General features: G+C 35.7%; 1 protein-coding gene across 1 annotated transcript in view; it reads right to left on the bottom strand.

Moving 5' to 3' along the window:
* Nucleotides 1-640: 640 nt before the first annotated feature.
* The window catches only part of ODF2L (outer dense fiber of sperm tails 2 like), a 54,063-nt gene continuing 45,552 nt past the window's right edge, over nt 641-9,151 (bottom strand). Inside the window, exons 18-19 of the transcript XR_003006276.1 lie at nt 3,056-3,165; nt 641-823 (exon numbers count right to left, since the gene is read on the bottom strand). The gene's annotated coding sequence lies outside the window, so the exon portion shown is untranslated. The remainder of the gene's footprint in view (nt 824-3,055; nt 3,166-9,151) is intronic.

Raw genomic sequence — 9,151 nt, 5'->3', positions numbered from 1 at the left:
CAGATGGCATTCGGCAGTGTCATAAGTGCTGAAAAATTGGAGGAGCAATGATACTTGAGGAACTGTGAATGCCAGCAGGAACTGACCTTTTTTTCTTTTTTTTTTTTTTTTGGCCACACCTCACAGCATGTGGGAACGTCCCTGACCAGGGATCAAACCCGCACCCCCTGCAGTGGAAGCATGGTGTCTTAACTGCAGGACCACCAGGGAACTATTATGCTAAAGAAGTAAGCAACTTACACAGTACAGCTGTTTTAGCATATCTACGGAGAGGAGGCCGGTTTTATCTGGTTAGCAGGATTACAGGTGATTTTTATGTGGCAAGAAGATCACAAATGCTGGAACCAGCCTATCTATAGACTCACATCCCAGCCCTGCCACTTCCTAGGTGTGTAGCCTTGGGCAGGATTTTTAACCTCTCTGCCTGGTTTCTCCAAATGCAAAGTGGTTGTGGTTGATATAATATCTCAAAAAGTTATTTGAAGAAAAAAAGTGGGTTAATGAAGTTGAAGAACATAGAAGAGAGCCTGACATATAGTATTACATAAGTGAATTTTAGAAATTATTTTTTTAAATTTTCTTTATTTTCCAATTTTAAAAAAGGATATATAATTGACCAGAAAACATGTCATATGTAAAAAGAAAAATGTGACATTCATAGAAAGTAAATATAAATGATCTTAAAGTTATTGTTAAATTTGTAATTTTTACCGTGTCACAGAGCTGTAGCAGCGACTCTGGCAGACTGTGGGAGGGGACTGCACAAGGGTGTGAAGGAGGCGGGGATCATTGTGGGCCATCTTGGAGACTGGCCACCGCAAATCTGGAATATGAAGACCACTGTCATGCTTATTGCCAAATTAAATTTTTCCTTGAGTCAGTTAGTAATGCATGCAGCTAGGAGTAATAGGAGTCCCAGCCAATGGTGATTTAAACAAGGAAGGGGTTTCTTTATTTCACATCACAAGGAGTCCCACAGTAGGCAGTCCGTAGCTAGTATGGTGGTCCAGGATACCTTCAAGGACCCAGGCTCCTGGCTTTTAGCTTTATCACCCTTAGTGATGACAGCAGCACTTCCAGGGCCCTTTGGCAGAAAGAGACCATGTGGCACCAGCAGCCTTCCTTCCCTTTACACGTCATTGGCCATAATCCCATCACGCAACTTCTAGCTGTAAGGCAAGCTGGGTCATTGAGTTTTTAGATATTCTAGCCTCTATAGTAGATGAAGGCAAGAAAAGCCAGGAAAACTGTACTGATGGAGGTCACAAGTTTCTAGCATGTTTCCTAAGTTCAGATTTTGAATGCTGCATTTTCTTTAGATCACGAGGTAAAAAATTATAGGAGCTACATTATGACATAAAAGAAGCACGGGGCCTTACATGTAACAGGTTCTTATTAATCATTTCTTGAGTGGATATGTTAGATAAGCATTAACCCTATACAAGCTTTTCCTGAAATGACTTTGTATTCTATTTGCATTCATTGGGAAAAATGGGTTTTCCATCACTAGGAAGTAAAAAAACACACTAATTCTATGTAGTCTACTTTTCTCTTAATTTTAGGACTTTATTTCGGGCTTTGATCTGTGCATGAAATGCTAAGCCCAGCTACACTTCAGCTCTATGCTTCCCCTGACACCCCCAGGCTTCCAAATCTTTTCTGCTACCCTACAGCCCTGTCCTCAGACATAAGTTCTTTTTCCTTAATTGTTCTTTTTGGTTCAGAATTTTCTTTCTTAAATAACATAAAAATAAAAGTGATAGGGCAAGATGATTAAATATATTCCCTTCAGAAAGACAAAATGTTTTTTTGTTTTGTTTAGGCCAAAGAAACTAACTTTGTAAATAGACAACCTGAAAAACAAACTGCATTCTGAAAAGACCATGAAAGGCCAACATAGCATTTTTGTACTTCAAAAAAATGTCTTCTACTTTCATACCAAAATTGACTCTAAAATTGAAGCTGTTAAAAATACACACTTAATTTAGTAGCTTTTAATTCACAGAGCTTTTTCATGGGTGGGGTGCAAAGTGGTGAGCTTAATTTTGCCACAGAGGAATATACTGCCTGTGTACAAGTCAGGCTGTTTACTAAGAATAGACTGTGGGCAGCTGGATAATTAAAAAGTGCTTCACATAATTGAAGTTCTGGTGAGGAAGTGATTAAAGTCATGGCCTTGCCTGCTGGGTGTATACAAACTACTTTAAAACCTGGATACTGGAATGTATGGCCTTAAAAGGATTGCATTAAGATGAAAAACATGTAAAAGGCCACTGATAAACCATACTTTCATTTTTAAATAGAACTTGAATCACTAAAATTTTACACTGATTTTACATGAATAGTGAAACTTGCTACACCTATTAGAAATATAGAAAAACATCTTTTTAAAAAGGGTAGCTTATGCTTTTACTCAATACAAAGGAAAATAAATTGCAGACATTTTTACTTAGCCATTTCAGCATTAACAAACATTTTAAATATTATTCAGTAATCTCTAGCTTTGTGAGTTACTAAAATTTTAAAGTATTGAAAATTAATTTTTGTTAGTTGTAAAAGAACCAGCTACTGTTTCTTTCTTACACTAAATTACTTAAAGAATTAGGCTATCTTTTAACGGTTAAACAGTATGATTAGGCAACTATTATCAGTGGCTACTTTGGGGAGTGGAATCTGGGATGAGAAGCAGCTGAAGTAATACTTGTCACATCATATTCTTCGGTACCCTCTGAATTTGTTTTTAAACAAACATATATTATCTTCATAATTAAATTATTAATGATAAAATTAAGTTAAAAACTGTGTGAGACCAACAATCACTGAAGAAACTGAAAAAGAAGTCATGAAAAAGAATTACCTTGACTGAAACTTGAAAAGGAGCTTCATATATAAGAACAAGTTTCAAAACAGTAAGGTCCAACCTAGATCTAGAATTATCTTAAGACCAAACAGAAAAACTGAAATGATTTTATGTTATTTTATGTTAGTTTTTTTTTTTTAATCTATCCTAAAAATCAATAAGCCCCAAATTCCTTCTTACTAAATGTCAGTTTACCTGTTAACAAAAGGAAAGAGCATTTTCCTCATCTTCTTCATAGTAATTTTGAAGTCTCATTAGCATGCTTTTATTACGAGACTCAGGGTTTCCAGGCTAGGTGTGGACCCCTATGAAGTCAGTTAAAGATAAAAAAATAAATTTAAATAATTATTTTACAACATTAAGTTTTATTTTTAAAGTAATTTTATATTGCACTATTATAAAACCAATAGATGATGGAGTTTACAGTCCCAGACTAAATTATCAAGGACTGAGAAGGGGAGAGGATGGGAAAAGTAGCAAATTCCTTGTTTCCATGAAAAGTCACTGAAACAAAATAAAACCAATGGAATAGGCACAATTTATCAGACAAATATGAAGAAAAAAGTATGCAGAGGTACATATTTATACCATCTAATTATAATTCAAGGCAAAAAAAGCATAAAATAAGACAATGAAGCCTATTTAAATAGTATAATCTGTAATAAAGACATAAGTCATCAACCTTGTGGCTACCCTGAAAGGATTAGAAAGTGAATGGCCTTAGCCATCATTTAACAGGCATAGATAATATCCAAATAACATTAAATTACATAGAATAAAAATATTTCATGCAGAAGGAAAAATGGACAGAAGTAGACATGCAGTAGAAGACTTTAATATACATCAGCATTACTCTATGACAGATAAAATGGACAAAATAAGGAAGATTTAGAAAATAAATAATGAAGTAAAAAAGATACTTAATGAATTCCCAACAGCAGAAATTACAAAGACCATATTTTTACTATAATATAAAAATGAAAGCAAGGAAATCTTTAAGAACACATATATGAAATAAGAAAAATACAAACAAGCCAAAAAATGAAAACCAGGCACACACACACACACACCCACCTACACACCTCACTCACTAGTACAGGAAATGGCCAGATATAAATTGAAAGCGTTAGAGTCTTTCATTACTTAAACAGAATAAAAATAAATTACTGCAATGGGTTAAAATAGACATATATATACATATATAATCTGTCTGTAAGAATATACTGAAGAACCCAAAATCTTATTTGTCACTTTTGGAGGCTGCTAGGCACTCACTCATTATTCTAAAAACTGAATCAAGCATTTCAGCTTTCTGTGTCAGGATAATTAAAGAGTTGACGAGGTAAAGTATTTTTTTTTTAATAGAAAAGGTGTAACGAATAAATGCAGAATAATAATAGAATTAGAAAATCACCATATTAAGATTTTCTAATAAAATAACAGACTTGTCAGTGATCATCAATGGCTGCTTAAAAGCATTTGATAAAAAGTTGATGTAATTATTTTTTAATGAATGAATCAGTCTGACATCATCTGAATCCACTGATCCATTTTAATGTTAATAATAGTAGGACAACCAGATATTACATGGCTCCTAACGTGATGCAATTGAAAGCATACAGCACCACCAATGAAGTGTTCTTGCCAAAAACACTGAAAGCTGAATTCAATCAAGATTTTGGACCTAACTACCAGTTTACAGGAAAGACAGGAGATGGAGAAACATGTTAAATAATGTCATGAGGATATAATCAGCCAAGTACAGACTGTAAGAAATTCTCTAGGGCAAATGACCCAATGTATTCCATAAATAAATGCAAATGTTCCATAAATAAATGAAAAATAAAGGAAGGGAAACTGTTATAGACTTAGGAGACATGCCCACCAAATGCAATGTGTGGATTTTGTCTGTATCCTGATATAAATAAATCATTTGTAAAAAGACATTTTAAACACAAATGATACTTAACAAAAGTACAGCGTTAAATAGTAATACTGCTAATTACAATCTTATACTGCCTATTTAGAAAAGGCAAGAGTATCAGCTGGAAAACTAACAGAATTAATTAGTAACGTGACTAAAAACAATGTAAAAATTATTACTAATAATATTCGTATATACTATTCGTCAGTAGTTAGAAGCTAACAATTCTTAATAGCTACACAAAAACTCCAAATACTTAGAAATAATTTTACAGAGAAGTATGTGTAAGCAGTTTGAAGAAAACTATAAAACTTATACTGATAGATACAAATACTTAAATTAATTGGGAACTAGGGTTAAGAAACTCCATTTTATACTCTCTCCCATTGCCTTAATAATCATTAAACATTAAATGTGCTCCATCTTACCATACACCTCATTCTTTACTCTTATCAATCCATTAATCAATAACATATGATAAGTAACTTATTCGTTTCTTTTAGTAAAAATGTCTCCCTTTACTTGGGAACCCAAAATCATTAACTGAAGTAAATGGTTACAGAATTGCCTCATTATTACCAGTTAGATAGAGAATCATAACTGGATCCTTTTGCCTTTAAGGATTTGGGGTTTGCTAATCTATTTCTGAACTATTTATTAGGAAGTTATTGCAGCCTCATAAAGCTTTATCATGGGGGCCAAAGTCTTCATTATTTCCTATGGCCTAGATTCATTAAACAGCTCTGCTTGGCTAATGCTCACAACTCACATACACACAGCAGCCCATCATTTATAATGCTCCCACCATCAGCACCAACCCCATGACTGTAAATCAGCTTAGGGAATCTTGTTGTCCTAGCCATTCCAGTTACCCACAACTGACCATTTACGGTGAATTACTGTCTCATTATAATCTACTTATAGCAGGAATTAAAGCCATAATCATAGGCTATTGCTCTCTTTACATATTTATCAAGCCATAAAAGGACATCGCATTGAATCAATTAAACTCTAATGTGTGAATACATTCTAATAATCTTGCACATCACCAGCTATCACAGTAAACTCTCAATTTATTATTGGTTCAATTATTTATAAATTAAACACTTGTGACTAGACATAAGCTTACATTTTTAATAAAGCAAGAGGTTTTCTGAGAACTGTAGAGAGAACCTGCATTTATCAACTGTAAAATACTAAAAAAGTTATCCACAGACTTAGAATTTAAAAAGTTAATAAAATTACAAATAAGTGTAAAACTCAACCATACATATTATTTTGCTTCAATCATTTTCCCATTGCAAATGATAACTTTACCCCCGCTATTTCAAAGCCAAACCACACTGCACACCATACAATGTAAACTATGTGTTTCTCTGGAAGAGAAAAAAATATGGGAACTTCCCTGGTGGCACAGTGGATAAGACTTCACACTCCCAATGCAGGGGGCCTGGGGTTCGACCCCTGGTCTGGGAACTAGATCCCACATGCATGCCACAACTAAGAGTTCACCTGCCACAACTAAGGAGCCCACGTGCTGCAACTAAGGAGCTAGCAAGCTGCAACTAAGACCCAGCGCAACCAAATAAATAAAATAAATAAATAAATATTAAAAAATATATGTACCATGCAGAGAGAGAACAGAGGAGAAACTGAGGTGGTAAACAGGCTAACAATACACCAATTTCTGCTTCCATATAACAGGTTATATAAGTAGTCTGGATGAGCCATGGATTAGAGAGCCTGATTGAGGAAGGGCATAGGGATTCTGGCCCACACATCTACCATCTCAGATCCAAAGGCATCTGGAGTTAGTACCAGTTCTCCCCCAAGGGGCATAAGAAGAAATTCACAGTGTCTTTCACAAGAGAAAGGCTAGAACATAAAAGCAAATACCAGCTCAGCATGAATTTCTTAAGGCAAAGGGTCCCAATCAGTGCCACAAGTGGGTTACAGATATGGAGATACTGATCTTCTCAACCCGTAAAGTGATCTCGTCAAGACCTATGTGGGCTAGAGCTCTGGGCCAGAAACTTCTGGCTATAAGCACCCTCCTCTATTTACTATAATTTCACATAAAGAATATTATTTTCCATATGTGTTATGGTTTTTAAAAGGTTAGCAAGCACCGTTGTAAGGGGAGGAAATAGGTCTTAATCATCTCTGTACGTTCAATAAGTCATATTTTCTGAGGGGGCAGTTGCCAGTGCTGGACATGGCTAGACACTGAGAATTCAGGCTTGGCCCCTGGCAGAAGACTGCTTCTGGGGGTCAGAGAAACCAGCAGAGATTTGGGTGGGTTGGTGAGAAATGGAGGAAAACACTGGAGACTTAAGGGTCTCAAACATACAGCATGTTTGCTCATAAAGCCATTTCCTGAACTCTGAAGCCTAGGTGGGGCAAACTGGCTAAAATCTTAACCTGAAAATCTGTGAAGAACAGAATTACCTGCACTCAATCAATGCTGAAGAGAAAAAGACCCATCAGATTCTTAGTTCAAAGTCCAAAAGAGACATGTCATAGAAAAAGTGATGATCAGAGGTAGACTTAGACTGAGTCTTACCAAAACAATAGCCCAGCCTTGAATCAGCTGATTGGATTAAAGCAATTGGCCTGTCCTCACTCAGTCTACTTAACAGAAAAAGGGTAGACCTTCTTTGGTGAAATATAAAGCATCTTTAGCTTCTACAGCTTTTTTAATAGAAGAAAATTTAGAATAAATGATATTTGACTGATCTAGAAGAGGAATCAAAGGAGAGAAAAAGGAACATAAAACAGGTGGGTCAAATAGAGAAAAACGATCAATATAAATCCAACTATATTGGAAATTACATTAAATGCAAATACGCTAAGATATTCAGATAGGGATTATCAAACTGAAAAAGCAACAAGCAAACAAACAAAATATATTTTGTGACTTACAAAATAAAATATAAAGCCACAGAGGGGTTGAAAATAAAAGCATGGAAAAAGATACACTATGTAACCACTAAATGAACGAAAGCTGGTAGGACTACACTAATATCAGACAACACAGGCATTAGGGCAAGAAGCATTATTAGAGATCAATAACGACATTTAATAATGATAAGAGGAGTTAACCACAGGAAAACATCACAATTCTAAATTTGTATGCATACAGTAACAAAGGTCAAAACAGAAACAGAGAAAACTGACAATTAAAATGAGAGATAGAAAAACATACAATAGTAGGAGATTTTTACACACCTTTACTATTAGAAATTTGATACAACTGGGAGACGTAGAGAAAACTGCTTTCCTGACTTACTTCCTACCCCACCTCCCAACACACAGATAAAAAGCAGAATTTGGCTGCCATAAGGAGGAAGAAAAGGAACGCTGATAACCCTCCCCACCATGAGGCCCTAAAGGACTGCTGAAGACTGAGGCAGGACCAGCAAAGCGGAGACAGCCTCTTGCTTCATCACAAGCTTAGCACTGAGTAGCAAACAACAGTCTATTGGGGAAGGGACAAGAGAGTGGAGAATGACACCCTCTATGGTGCAGGTGTGCAGGGACTGCTGAAAGTTGAGAGGGGAGGGGCATACTGAGAAAAACTGTTTGGCACCCCCAAACCCCACAATAAACACAAGGTAACTGCTGAAGAGATTTGAAATTTGTGGGCTCTGAAGGTAATCACAACTAGGATACTCAAACCAAGTTAAACTACTGAGTACATTGATTCATCCCTCCACACGAATGGCATGACAGATTCATCCCTCCACACGAATGGCATGACAGATTCATCCCTCCACACGAATGGCATGACAGATTCATCCCTCCACACGAATGGCATGACAGATTCATCCCTCCACACGAATGGCATGACAGATTCATCCCTCCACACGAATGGCATGACAGAAGAAGGGTTGTACCCAATCCTGGGCATAAATACTATGTATATGTCTACTATTTGTCTACCCACAATGTACATTGTTCAATCAAAAATTATAAGATGCAGAAAAAAGCAAGATTAAAAAAAATCCATTGTCAAGATAACAGAACTAGAGCTAGCAATGATCTAAATGTTGGCATTATTAGACAGCAACTTAAAAATAACTATGATTACTGTGTTAAAGGAACTAGTGAAAAAATGGAGACAATATGCATAAACAAATGGGAAATTTCAGCAAATGGAAACTATAAAAAAGTTAAACAGATATGCTACAAATTTAAAAAAAAGCACAACATCAGAGATAAAGAACTTCTTCAAAAGACTTATTAATAGACCAGACCCAACCAAGAAAAGAATCAGTGAACCGAAAGATAGATCAATAGAAAGTATCCAGACCAAAATGAAGAAAAAAGAGAAAGAGACAGAAAAAAGAGAGAGAGAGAGAGATGGG

This window comes from Neophocaena asiaeorientalis, unplaced genomic scaffold (genome assembly GCF_003031525.2).
Source record: "Neophocaena asiaeorientalis asiaeorientalis breed wild unplaced genomic scaffold, Neophocaena_asiaeorientalis_V1.1 scaffold546, whole genome shotgun sequence".
Taxonomy (NCBI): domain Eukaryota; kingdom Metazoa; phylum Chordata; class Mammalia; order Artiodactyla; family Phocoenidae; genus Neophocaena; species Neophocaena asiaeorientalis.
This window is presented reverse-complemented; position numbering and strand designations above follow the sequence as displayed.